This window comes from Numenius arquata, chromosome Z, assembly GCF_964106895.1.
Source record: "Numenius arquata chromosome Z, bNumArq3.hap1.1, whole genome shotgun sequence".
Classification (NCBI taxonomy): domain Eukaryota; kingdom Metazoa; phylum Chordata; class Aves; order Charadriiformes; family Scolopacidae; genus Numenius; species Numenius arquata.
Genome location: NC_133616.1, coordinates 34061082 through 34075533, shown reverse-complemented (window position 1 = coordinate 34075533; position 14452 = coordinate 34061082).

The following is a 14452-nucleotide window of genomic DNA, read 5'->3' as shown; positions in this document are numbered from 1 at the left end:
ATAAATGGTGCCATAAGACAAGCATATGTTGTTCTGTATCATGCACTGCAGGTGCTGCAGTACAGGCTTGCATAATGTGCCACCTGAATCTCAGAGAAGCTATTTTCTTTAAACAGCCAGATTGTGGAGCCCTAGCTCACACTGATAAGCATTTACTGATGCAAGCATTTCCATTAAAGCTCCTCCTTTCAAGTAAGAACTAACTTAACATGAGTAAGTTTTATAGGCCAGCTCTTAGCTTCCAGTATATTTTGGCATTAACAATCACATACTGACTGATTCATTTTTAGATCCTCTATACCTACTAAAATATGTAGAATATGGAAGTTATTGGCAAGTACTTAGGATTTAAAATCTGTTTCACATTACACAGTTCATTAGATTAAAACTTCTAAGTGTAAAATCCAGCAGACCTCTGCTGTAAGTGTAGATTTTTACTTCTAATAATGTTGAACATACATAGGTCAGCAAGTATTTGTTTAGGTAGATGTTAGGACCGAAGACTTACATATACTTGCCATATATCAAGGAGAGTAGAGTCCAAGGCAGACGGTAACTGTATCTAATAGGGAAGGTAGGTGGAAAACTGATGGTTGTTTTCTGGCCCAGACATGTAATATGGGTTTGTATTATAAAACACTATACTTCTCCATTTATAGAATGTGGAGTTCTGCTGTGCTGCCTGTGATAAACTGTTTTAATCTGTACTGAAATTATTTCTGTTTACCTCTTCACAAGCCTGCTGCTTTCAGAATGTGAGTTCATTGGGATAGAGACCATTGCAAATTTATTTGGTGTAACATGCATTTTCTGCCTATGCAACAAAAAAGACACTCTAATAATGCAATTGGGGTACTTTGTTTTGTAAATCTTCTCACACCAGCTACGGGGACAATTGTGGAGGAAACTAGTCCAGATTTAGACTGAATTAGTAATTTAATTCTCAATTGCCTACATTTGAAAGTTGTCTTTAAAAGGAAACACAGTTATGAAAGCTGCTGCTATCAACATAAAGGGCATGCACAAAATCAGCATGGAGGCATAATGATTGTAACCTCAAATGAGGCAAACAGTAGGTCCAGTTGCTAGAGCTGTGGGTAAGTATTACAGAGGAAATACTGCAAAATTCTTCTGGACTTCTCTTGTGCTTCTGATGGAAGACTATACACCATATGATGACTAGGGGAAGAAATTAATACAAATTGTATTATAGTCCAACCTCAGTGCAGACCAAATATTGTATGCATTACCTTAAGCAACTTTGTATGGCTTCTTGGATGTCAATTGCAGGGCTGGTGTACTCAGGTAGATTTTTATGATGTGAAAAGACACAATTTTGTTCATTGTCACTTAAGGATTGAGTCACATGATATAGGATAAAATATATGGAGCCTCTGACATTTCATTAGGATTTCTCTCAAAAGAATCTTCTGTCTCAACTCTCCTCTCATATGATTGTGTCCCCAGATGGGTACAACAATCCTTATGCACATCCACACATATTTATATATATAAAACACCCAACATCAGTGTAATATGTGCACTGTGTATATATACTACATATACATATGCATATATGCATGCATATGTATATATACATACATATCTATAAATATACATACATACATATATTATATATAGAAGTTATAACACTTAAGTGAACCCTGACTATGATTTGGGTTGAACAACAAGCACATAGGCTAAAATTACTAAATGTTGCCTAGGGCAACATTTTGTTGGTAGGTGATGTGACAAAAATAGACACATCCTATTCTAATTTTCCATTCTTAGTCTAAATTTTTTCTACAAAATCAATTAGGGGTGTCATCATCAATATCATGTCTTGTACTTCTTCCTAGCAAATGCACCTTTATTTCTCTACTTTTTTGGCTTCATCTTTCTGTTTATCAGATAATTTGACTTTTTGGCCACTTTGCCATCTAAAGGATCATTTAGGTGATGCAATAATTTGACACTTGGTGTTACCACATATGTTATTCCCTATAGGTGTTTGAATTCTGCAACTTTTTATTCATCCACTTTCTAATGACATAGATGTAAGGACAGTTCAAGGGAGAAAAAGGAACTTCTATTGTCATTCTAGTGAATGCTTTCACAAAGGAAATGTGTGTATTTAAGGATATGTTCCTTCATGTCTTTCTATAATTCCGTTTCTTCTTTGCCAAAAAGGGCATTATTTTTTTTATTTTTCAGCATTTTTTTAAATTAAGATTTGGGGTCCATTGGTATTCTTTTTCAGGAAAAAATGGAATTTTTTCCCCCCACATTATAAATTCAGGTAGCCTGTGACACTCTTGAAAGAAAAATTTGGCTGTAATTTGAATCTAGCACTGTTGTAGGTATGTGTCGCAGTGGGGTGTGGATCCCAACTCTCTGAGTGTCTGGAGTGCATGACTCATTCCATCTGCGACATACAGTCAAATCCCCCTTCCCTGAAAATCATGGCCTTTGAAACAGGTCAGTGCATACCCTTACTTTGTCCTAACATCACATTAGGATATGACAATCTCAATTCCATTTGCATTTGAAGCTCCTAAGTGCAGCTGCTCTTTCTGGTTTACATACACCCACAATGGCACTTGTGGAACTGGGGGGACTGTGAGGCGTGTGCTAGTCAAACAGTGTGGCAATTTAAGATCTAATGTAACTCTTCTTGAAAATAAATCTATCAGAAATTTCTTCATCTGCTGTAAACAAATGGAAATTCAAAACATTCATCAGTCATATAATTTATATGTAAATCCCAGATATTATATTCTACCAATAAACTCTGCATGCCTGTGGTTTTTTGTTTGGAGTTGCCAAATCTGGCAGATGGCTGGAGGTTAGTCTGGGCCCTTGCTCCCAGTAAGCACACACAGAAACACATGTACACAATACTCATATATGCACATAGACTGCTCGCCCTTCTCCTCAACTGGTTGGGCTGAACATTCGCTGGTGGTCACATGCTGGCACACGCACCCATGCTGGTTCCAGTGGCTGCCGCCATGGACACATGGACCCTGACCCATGGTCCCCTCCCACAGCCACCACCCACCCCTCCACTCACTGATGGGACATGGCCCCTCACCTGGGAGATGGAAATGAAGATCAGAGAGAAGACAGGGCAGACCATGCCGATAAGGTGCAGGGCATGGCCCCACAAGCACACCAGCCAGCCCCTGCTCACACCTCTCTGGCTCCTTGTATCCCCTTTCCCCACTGCTTCCTCATGCATGCTCCTCGGAGGAGCAAGAGCAACCTCCCTGATCCCCACCTCTCCTGCCTCTTGTTCCCCTCGTACACATCCCACAATAAGCCTTGTGCCACCCCCTGCACCCCATGAAGTGTCCTGCACACCCAGACAGTGACCCCTCACTTTGTGATGAGACCTGGAGAGCCCTCACAGATCCATGGTGCTGGGTGTCCCCCAGTCCCAGGGGCGCAGGCTCCCTGCGACACCCTGTGGAGGGGCAGGCAAGCCCTGAGGGTGCTGTCTGGGGTATTGACACTCCCTCCATGGTGCCTCCAGGGTTCCTTATGGCAGTGTTGGTGTTATTTGGATTCCCTGACCTGTCTTTTTTCCCCTGCTCTCCTCTCTTGTGTGGAAATAGGCTGTTTTATCACTTAACCTAAGAGTTTTACCATGATAAATCAGAAATATTCAATATATCTTGTGTCCCTGTGCAATAATATTTAATTTAAATACAAAGCACTTTGTGGTTACCAGGTCAAAATGACATTTGAAGATAGTATACTGGGAGTTTTACAATAATTCTGCATTGCATATGACTTCACATGGAATAACAGAGTATGCTGTTATGTATATTGGAAAGAAATTTGGAATTATAAATAGCTATGCTGCATCAAAATTAAGCCTAGCTTTAGCTTGACTGTGAAGGAGTGCAATGGCCTGACTTCTGACTCTCTTAATTTTTAAAAAATCTGCTGCAAGTAGAGTATGTCCCAATAGAAGCAGGTTATGGTTTGAGGTCCATTGAAGTCAACATACAAAAGGACCTCATTTGAGATTAATCACCACAGCTCAGTTAATTTTCTGCCCTAAAATTACAACCTGCTACTTTAAAACTTGTTACTACAGTATTCTTCTGCAACAACAGCAAATTACACTAAAGTGAAACTTAGTTAATTCAAATGAGCTTTACTTTCAAATACTCCTTGGTGGGTGGCTGAGATTTACTGACTGCTTTGCAGAAGTCAGAAGCCCACATCAGATCCTTGAAGACACCCAGACCTCAGCTGTTGGTGTGAGTTATTCCACCCTGTCAGCAGCTCAAGGTTCTTCCTGGCTCCCCTGAGTGACAGCTCCTAGTCCTATGCTGGCAGGAGTGAGAGAACAGGGTCATGTATTTTTTCTAAGCTTATATATGCTAATACATGCGTTATGGTTACTTCCCCTCCTCCCAACATGCATTTGCACATGCACATTCCCCACTGTCTTCTCACTTTCCTCCAACACTTATTGAAGGAACAGCCTCACAGTGCTGGGGAGGACTGGGTGAGACATGAAAATTCAGTTGTTGAGAAACCAGCTTTAGCCTCATGTGTGTTGGTGTATTTCTGTGACTGAAGTAAACAGAATCAAACCCTATTAACATAAATATTTTTTCTCTCAGAAAAAGTCAACACTTTGCCATGATTTATGATTGTTGGAATTTAAAGCGCAGTTGACATAACCTACTTAAACATTCTGAGGCAATAGGCATTCTTCATATGGGATGGTTAACAGCTACGTAAGCCAAATAGGGACTAGTTGGAAGAAAATATTCTTGTTGAGCTAACTTCTCAATAGATCATCTTATTGCCTACTTTGGCACACCCCAGGCAGATCTAGAGGAAGGCAGTTTACTTACAGAAATACTTCTCAGTAGTTAACTTTTGGGGCTGTAACTATACTTCACAGTAAAGAGTAATACATAATACATGTATTTTTGTCCTTCCTAATTGCATGATGAGTAATACAGATTTGTAAAGATGAATGTTAAAATTAATCCTTGTAAACAATCAATCTGGACTGAGCCAGGCATCAAATGGACAGGAACTATAATGTATTATTTCAGGAGTATTCTTCCATCTTTTTTATCTACGATAATTTAGAAGAAGTTTATGGTGCATGCTCTGTTTAGATGGAAGCTAAAACATTTATCACGACTATAAGACAGATTTGATAAAACCAGCAGTAATGAACAAATGATTACACCTTCAGCTTGTTCTTCTATAGCCTATTATATTTAAATGCTAGAAAAAATAATAGATTTGACACAAATACCAGTGTTGCATGCAGCCATTTTAGCTGCTTATTTTAGCTGTGTTTTCATTCCAATTGTGTCTTGGTTTTTTCAACACAGTGTGCAAAAGAGACAGTGTATTCATTCTTAATGATTAAACTAGTATTAGGTGTTACTGTCATATGTTTCTGAGGCAATGTCTTTACAATGGTTGAGTGTATACTCATATATGTATATATACACTCATGCATATAAACAGAGAAGTTGTTTCTGTGGCTGAAAGTGGTTGTGGCTGGTACAGACCCGTTCTTGATTCCTGGCATGGAGGAAAGTCCTGACAGGAAAATAACATATCTGATCCAGAAATTTTCAGATGTGCTGTAGTATAGCATCAAAGCTCTCATCGGTATATCCACACTTATGTCAATGCACAAAATGCTGTGAAAAAATGGTGTGAATTCCCAGTAAATGTCGTGGATGCCACTCAGGTATAGTTAAGAATTTGCACTGAAATCTTGTGTTAATAACTTTTTTGTTAAGCATTTATAAGCCACTTTCTTATCAGATCGAAGGTCATTAATTAAGATGCACTCTTAGCTTAAGGGGTTTTTGTATTATAATTGAAGCTTTCATGCCTTCAGAAAAATGCAAGGCAGTATCCATTGTTTCTGCTTTATTGTGACCATGGAAATCACCTGATGAGTAGTAGTTTAGTGTTTCTGTCCTACATATGCCTTCTCTCATTCGTATTCCTTGTGTGTAAATATATTTTCAGCTGATAATCTCTGAATGTGTGTACATAGAAAACCTTTTTTCTTTTTTTAACTTTGATTAAGATGCTTCAGTTTATTAAATTTGTATAGGCTTAATACACTCAGTGTGACCATTAAGCATTTATGAAAATGGAGTTGTTACATCTAACTGTAGATGTTCACTGTATCTTGTCATTTCTTGTCCAGAAATTGCATCTTCAGGTTCCTTACCAAAGTGACCCTAAGTTATAACTCGTCTAACTTACTTTCGTTGTTATGCCAGACATTTTGGTATTTGTTGTAGCAAATGCCATTGTGACTGTCAAGGAATGATACATGGGGATCTCTGCAATACTTTTTTTTTGTGTAAGAAAAGTGAATCTTCTAGAAAAACTGACTAACCTATAGCAAAATAAGAAGAAAAGAGACTAATGCATTAAGATATTTTATTTTCATAAAATGTCTTGCAGAGATAGCTTTCCCTAATAACCTACTATTTGTATGTGTCAAAGTAATATTTTTTCCATTTTTATTTCTTAGCAGTGTTTTAAGTCTTCAAATATATCTATGAAGAGGAAAAATACGGAACTTAGTCTATATATGCCATAGGCTATGGATATAAATAGCGTACATACTCCAGAGTGCAGAGGTGACTACTCCAGAACACAGGCAGCTCTTAAAAAGAGTACAGGAATAGTTGAAATCATTGGTTTCAGAGCCTTGTTTACACCAACAGGCCCAACAATGCCCTCCAGACCACAATGGTGTAACCACCTAAACTTAAGGTCAGCTCTGATACAGCAAAGCTTGGTTAATTTGGGGCAAAACTTCTGTTAAAACAGTGAAGTTGTGAGACTGGGCTGCACGGGCAGCCTTCCCTGGGCCTTGAGAGCTCATTTTTGTCTCACATCCTTGCCTGGTGTCCTGGCCCAAGCTGTGCTGCAGCGACAAGCCAGTCATTGCCCAGCCATGCACCAGCCTGCTGGCCAGACCTTGGACCTGCCTGGTGGCTGTAGGCTGGTCTGGCCTTGTTAGCTGTGTGGTGGGGCAGCCCTTGGTAGGCGTGTCCTCATGCTTCTGTATGTTGAGACAGGTGGACTGAGGCTGTGCTCCCATTTCCAATGCCGTGTTGAAAGAAGAAATTGTGGCTGAAAAGCCTTAGCTCGGCTGAAGAAAACTTAGAAAAAACTACTTAGAAGGAAGAATTTCTAATAGGTATACAGTGGAAACCATGTGGAAGATACAGAAGGAGTTGTCACAAACGAATGGCAATGATGAAAAAAAATGGTCATTTTGCTGTGGCACTGGATGATGCTGGTTTCTAACATGAGACCACAATGAAACATCCACATTTGAAACAATTGTTGCCCCAGTTCTCCCCCAGGTCTAGTCACTGTCCTGCTAGCAGAAGTTGCCTTATCTTCCAATCTGCCCATGTGTGCTGCTTGCATATCATTTACTTATAACCATGCTGTCAAAGCAAACTGGTTTAACCCAAAAATTTGAAATAGTAGATCTTTGCTAATGAAGCCCATTTTGTTGGAAACAGCACGAGGAGAACTCATACAAACAGCTGAACTGGCTCATCAGAGGCTGTTAAAGTGTTTGGTCCCTAAAACAAAATGGCTTTAACAGAGTTAGCATTTTACCCAAGTGGCCTATGCAGATTTGATAGAGAGTTCCAGTGGAGAAAGAAAATACAGGAATTGAATAGAAATATATAAGCAGAGGGAGCAGACAAGTGTGCATGCTGCAAATTGTGAGCTGGAAACATTTTGGGTGTATTCCGGAACAACATTCAATAGATGTCATTGGTTTACGGTACTGTGATCGTCTTGTCTTGAAAACATAAAAAACCTCAATGGATTGTGACTACTCAAGGGTATAGGAAAGAGATGCTGAAATTTGAAAGAGCAGATTTTATATCTATGAGAAAATACTCTTAAAAAAAAGGCTGAAAAGCAAATCAGAAAACCTCAGACATACTATATATAGCCTGCAGGCTATTTCTGGACACTGTTCTCAAGAAATGAGTGGTTTGGATACTAATGAGAAGAAAATGTTGAAATAAAAGAGTGATATTAAAACCTCTGTGACTTATGGAAAGACAGTAAAGGTATTGTTAGACAGAAAAACTAACCTTTGAAAAGTGATCTCCCATCTTGAAGAAATTAGAAGGCAGACTATACAAGCTAACATGGAATTCTGAAATATAATGGGAAAATATGGTAAAAAGAATCATTTAAATTTCAAGATTAATCATTGAAATAGAATTAGTTTCAGAAATATAACATTCTGATGAATTCTAAGATGTGGTACGTTGTTCTAAAATGAATCTATCTCCTTTTCTTCTCTGCCACCCTTCTGCCTCCACATCTTTTCTTTTTTTTCACTTTAAAAAAGCATGTGGAAAATATCCACACATCCGAGGATACTTATTTGAAGCTAATAAGAAATTTTTTATAGAAATTGAAATTTTCACAGGAAAACCTTTAGAGTAGTTTGAAATGACTACACAAAATGGTTGCTGTCATCTTTTAAATCAAAACACCAGGCTAGCTTCACTACCTCTGTGAAATACTGATCAGGTTTTGTACTTCAATGGCAACTATGAAGTCTTGACTATGATAGGTAAATTGATACCAGACAAGAAATAAAAGAGCTAGCTAAATCAGAGTATGTTCATATAAGAATACTATCATAGGATGCAGTTTTATTTTCATATCTGGGATGTCTCTGGCAAGAAAATTAACCACCCTGATACAATCAGCAAGTTCATGTTTTTTTTCTTCTGTCTTTAGTAGACCTCAATTAACCACAAAAGCTGAATATACTTTCACAGAAAGAAACACGGTGGAATAATGCTCAAAGGAAAGACTCTTCAGTAGAGAACTGCTCTCATCATGTGAGACTTGGCAATAGGCATATTTAGGATTTTAATAGTCTTTAAAACCTCCTTGTATTGAAAAACATTCATGAACATTTTCATTTTTCTCTCTAGCAAACACAATATCCCAGAAGCAAATGCTTTCTATGAAAGAAGAGAAACTGGAATCTGTATGTTAGCAGGAGAATTTTTACTGTAATTAAAAAAACTAAAAGGGGTTGATCTCTCCTAGAATTGAAAATCTACAAATTTGATACCCACATCTGAAAGCACTACCTCTTTCTAGTCAGTATAGAGTAATAAAACTCTAAGTATAGACTAACACACTCTGAGGAAGTAATTTATCTTTGTCAGATATCTACATCATGATTAAATGTATTGCAGTCCTGCAGAGCCTGTTTCTCTTTATTGGTAGTAAATGGACTCTAGACCACTAACTAGAAACCTCAGAGTAAACAGAGCACATGAAAAGCCCATTTCTTTCTATTGATTTTAAGGAGAGCCAAGATGACAGTTTTCTTCAAAAATTTCAAATTTAAGTTACTGAAAACAAGGAATTGTAAATGACATTCAGTCAGTATTCATTCCAGAACACGAAGTTTAAAAATATCTTGGAAAAAACCTCTAATATTAATCCCCAAAATGCACCTAGTTTGTTGTGCAAGATGGCACAATATGGAAACTTCCTTCTGATTCTCTTCTTTTGGTTTCTTGAAGCATGAAATTAGGTATTTTACTTAATTGTTATCTTAGCAGACAGGTCATTCAAGCTTTGGAGGATTCTTCTTAGTATGAGGAAGAGGAGGCTGAGGGGAGACCTCATCACTCTCTACAACTACTTGAAAGGACACTGTAGAGAGGTTGGTGCTGATCTCTTCGCACAGGTAACTAATGACAGAACAAGAGGGAATGGCTTCAAGCTCCAACAGGGTAGGTTTAGACTGAACATTAGGAAAGAATTTTTCACAGAAAGAGTGGTCGGGCATTGGAATAGGCTGCCCAGGGAGGTGGTTGAGTCACCATCCCTGGATGTGTTTAAGAGCCGTTTAGATGTGGTGTTGGGGGATATGATATAGGGGAGAACTTTGTAGTGTAGGGTAGATGGTTGGACTCGATGATCCCAAGGGTCTCTTCCAACCTGGATGATTCTATGATTCTATGATTCAAGATGGTTTTGTTAGTAGAACTTCAGGTGTGTTGTTACTCTCTTTTGCTAAAAAATCTGGGAAAGAAGATATGAAAGCTGTTTATTAGATGTTTTAAGTAATTTTGTTTAACAAGGAAGAATCAAAGAGAAACAGAGTTAAAGAATGAGATGAGGCACAAAGCCTCACAAAGAAGTTTTCCTTATGGAAGACTCCATAAAGAAGCATATTTTTCACCTTCCTAAATTACATGTTTGCACAAAGCAGGCAGAACAGGAACATCTTCATATTAGTGACTTTGGGTGCTAAAATGGTGGAAGAACAATGAAGTGCACACCACATCTTTTACTTTCATTTTCCTCGCTGATGTCAACTGTCATTTTCCTTCTCATTTTCAATTTGAAGAAAAAAAATCTGCTAGTAAATGACACCTTCTGATCTGCAACATAGAAGCCTAGAGGGACTTGTTCACTCAAGCTCACCGGTAACATAAGCAGCATGCTGCAGCTCATATATTTTTTCCAATTCAAAAGTGCCTGAACACCTAGCTCTCAGATGACTTGCAACATGATGTGTAAGACTGAATAGTTTCACACAGCTCATATCTTTTTTTCTTCACATTTCATATGGGGAAGAAAAAAAATCCATCTGTGTCTTTTTGCAGGATGTGTCCACAATTTATTCTACAACTATTCCTTTCATTATGTTAATAATGGGTTTTGTGCATCTGCTCTTTGGCAAATTGTATACACAATTTACCTCTGTTTTGGATCTTTCCACAATGCAAATTTAAATAATTTCAAACACAGCTCAGCAGATGAATGGCCAGGTCTGGTTTCCTCAAAATCTCCATGAAAACTAAACTCATTAACTGAAAGAAACTGCATCAGCTTTGCTACATTTTTGATGTAGCACCTGCTATTGTTTAATTGAATTTAATTTAATAGAAATGATCCAATCATTCTCCCACCTCCTGTTCACTTTTAGCTCTTCCTATAAAGCCACAACTCACAGGAAATATGTACTATCTACACATCAAGACTCCTCTTTTTTTTTTTCCTTTCATTGAGCCTTGTAAGTCATTAAAAATACACGACATTTATCATAATTTTTGATCATATGAGGTGAGTCACATATTAACTTAATGAACTTAAAAATCAACTTAAAATGAACTTAAAAAATACAATTATTCATTTTAATACAACAGTTGAAGTACACGAAAAGTATTAAGAACGAGATTTTGAATCCAAAACGAACCCCATATCTGCCAGCCTCTGCGTGTGGGGAGTGGGTAAGGAATGGGCAGAGGTTTGTCTACCACTCTCCACTTTCTGAGTTGCTTTTTAACATCTGTGTTAATACTCAGCTGAAAGACAGTAATTCAGTGGTGGCATGGATCATAGCTGCTACAGCAATTCATTTCTACTTCCTGAGAATGAAGAGGAAAGCGAGAAATAAAGCTGACTAAAAGGTGTGCCTGAGTTACAGTGTCTTCTGGGAAAGCACCTATACTGATGCATTTTATGAGCAAATCCTTGCTCAAGGCTTTACATAACCTAGAAATTTAACCAGGAAGCCTTAAAAGAATTTTAAATCAAAAAGTGTGGGGGTTCCCAGGTACTTCTGAACTGTTTTATAAGAATATCCTTACTGCTTGCTAAAAATCCAGAAAAACTGTCTTATTGTCACAACTGCTGAGATGCATGTGAAAAGGTATATTCAATCTACATATTTGGTGGGGATTTTTTGCTTGTTTTTAGAACAGTAAAACTTTTGACTTCCTTTGGAAGATACCTGTTCTGAAATAAGAAAATAGGAACAGGATAAATAAAAAGGGTAACATTTTAAGATGTTGCAATTACTGGAGATTTTTTTTCTGATTGCAGATCATCTTTTGTCAGTAAAAACAATACAGCCATGTAAGGATAATGGCTGAAATTACATTTTAAAGCAATATCTAAAATTATGTGTTAACAGATTGTTTCATCCCTTTGGACTATTATCTTTCTCTCCCTAACAGCTGAGTTCTGACTTCCATGCATACAAGAGTTCTTACCTGTTTGTTTCCATTTTTTAATTCTTTCACTTGTGTAGAAGACAGCTTTGAAGATAGGGGAGAATCAATCTAAACAATCACAAATAATATTAAGAGATTTTATATTTAAAGTAAAACTAGTAACTTGATAAAAGTGAAAACTTAATAGTGTTCCCTTTATAAAGAATGAAAGCTACTGAAAGAAAAGCTTTTTATCTTGGTCATGCACCTTGGGTGTGTCTGGAACTAAATTAATTCAAAGTTTCACAGGATCATCTGATCTTAGAAGATTTATTACAAAAGGCTGTACAGGAAACTTTAGATAAGCTGAAAAGCATTTTCATCATGGTCACACATGATACAAAACCAAGATATTGGTCAATCAGTGAGTATTCACTGATTTTATTTTTTTATCCAGGGAATTTTGTGTGTAAATTAAAGTGATGAGCGTTTTCCAAAGAAGTGGAAGATAGCAGAAAACATGTTTCCCTACATAAGTGCAGGATACATGATAAAGACCAGCTGTGATCATGTGCATCAAGGCAGTGCATCTATGAACATCATTGTGCCTCCCAGGATACCACAAGTATCTGTAGAGTCTGGCTGAAAATTCCCAGTTTAAACTGATATCTCTCAAAGAACGTGGCCCAAATTTTCTGCAGCTCCAACTTGTCTGTTTGCCCTTGGTCTTTTAGAACCAGGTATATGAGCAGGCAGGTATGTAGGTGTTTTGGTAGGGGGGAGCACTCCGGTAGGCAGCAGTGCTTTCTCAGGAAGACATTTCTTAGCCACCATTTTAAAGATGCTTAGTGTCATCCAATGACCAGTATGTACACAGAGTCTTTGAAGTTCTACTGACAGTAAATTTATAAGGAGTTTAGTTTATACGACCCAATGGCATAATCCTTGCTTTAGAAGTAACATTGGACTGTAGAAAGGACCATATTCTTTTTCTCTATATATAGAGCATGAACTTCTGAGAAGAAATAATAGTTCTCTGACACAAAAGTCTGCTAACATCTGATAAAATTATTCAGAAGTTTAAAAATATATAATATGAGAAAAAAATAAAGACTTTAGCACAAGAGAACTGCCACAAATATGTATGGTAAATTGCCAAATGTGTTCCATGAAAAATCCTGGTTTTAACTTTCCAATTTTTCTAAGCTTTAATCACTTGATATGAAAATTTGTCTGCTTCATGCCTGAGCTACTTGGGAAAATAAACCAGAAAAGCTAGCTGGTTCTAGTTCCAAGTTAGAGACATTTTGATACTACTGTCAAAGCTAAAAATATTCTGGCTTTTTTTCCCCTTAATTCCCCTTGCAAGCAGGGGGGGAAGGACAGGTAGGAGAAGGGGAAAGTGAAACTATGTCAAATATCAGAGGGACTTGAAGCAGAAACTCGACCTTTTGCAAGTGGACACAGACAGCATTTGTGTCATTCAACATTGTGTCAAATGAGACGAAGGTCATAAAACAGAAAGTTTTGTTTACATTAAGGAAATAGTTTTCATTCAGAAACTACTTGTGTAGAAAAATCCTAGTTAATTTTTCCTAGTTCTTTCTTTTCTTTTGAAAGTTAGAAATTTCTGATTTCATCTCTTGGTTAGGTTAGTGTACAAAGATAATTTTTGCCTACAATGGGCCATTTATGAACAAAATGGTACATGGAGCATTGAACACAGGAAAGAAAAAATAACATCTTGATATATCTTCTGGTAATTTTCAGTGTTTAGATCTTTTAAATTTGCTGGAGTTACTATTCTGTGGTATACAGAGATTAATTTGCTCAGCAAGCACTTGCAAAGGAAGTACTTGTGCTCTAATGAGTTTAAACCTTATGCCAGGCCAACTCTAATTGATCCTGCTCTTTAGGAGAAATCCTTTTCTTAATGATCCCTTCAAGCAGCTTAATAGACATGAGAAAAGTTACCTTGTAGTCTTTCAAGTATGAGTTCTTGATGGAGACTTAATGAGTGACTTTCTGCTGTTTCTCTTTCGAGTTTATCACAAGCTTAACACACTTCTGTTAACTCTGAAGTTAACAAGATGTCTGACAACCTGCTGCATTGTTTAGCATCATTTAATTGGTAATTTTTTTTGTAATATTGATCTCACAGAGAAAATCAGTATGTCTTCTGGCACTAGTAGTAAGTGTTACTGTCTCAGCAGTAGTGGTAGTAGCAGGTTTGTGGAAATACATTGATATTAATGTCTGTGACTGATGTAACCTCTTTCCCAGCTTCAGGTAGATGGGGCCTATGAAAAGTTGAGAGAGTTTTCAGAAACCAAAAGCAGTTTGAATTACAGTAAAAAAGAAGCCAACAAAACAACAAAATCCACAAAATCCTCATTCTGATCAAAGGTCGCAGAGAGACC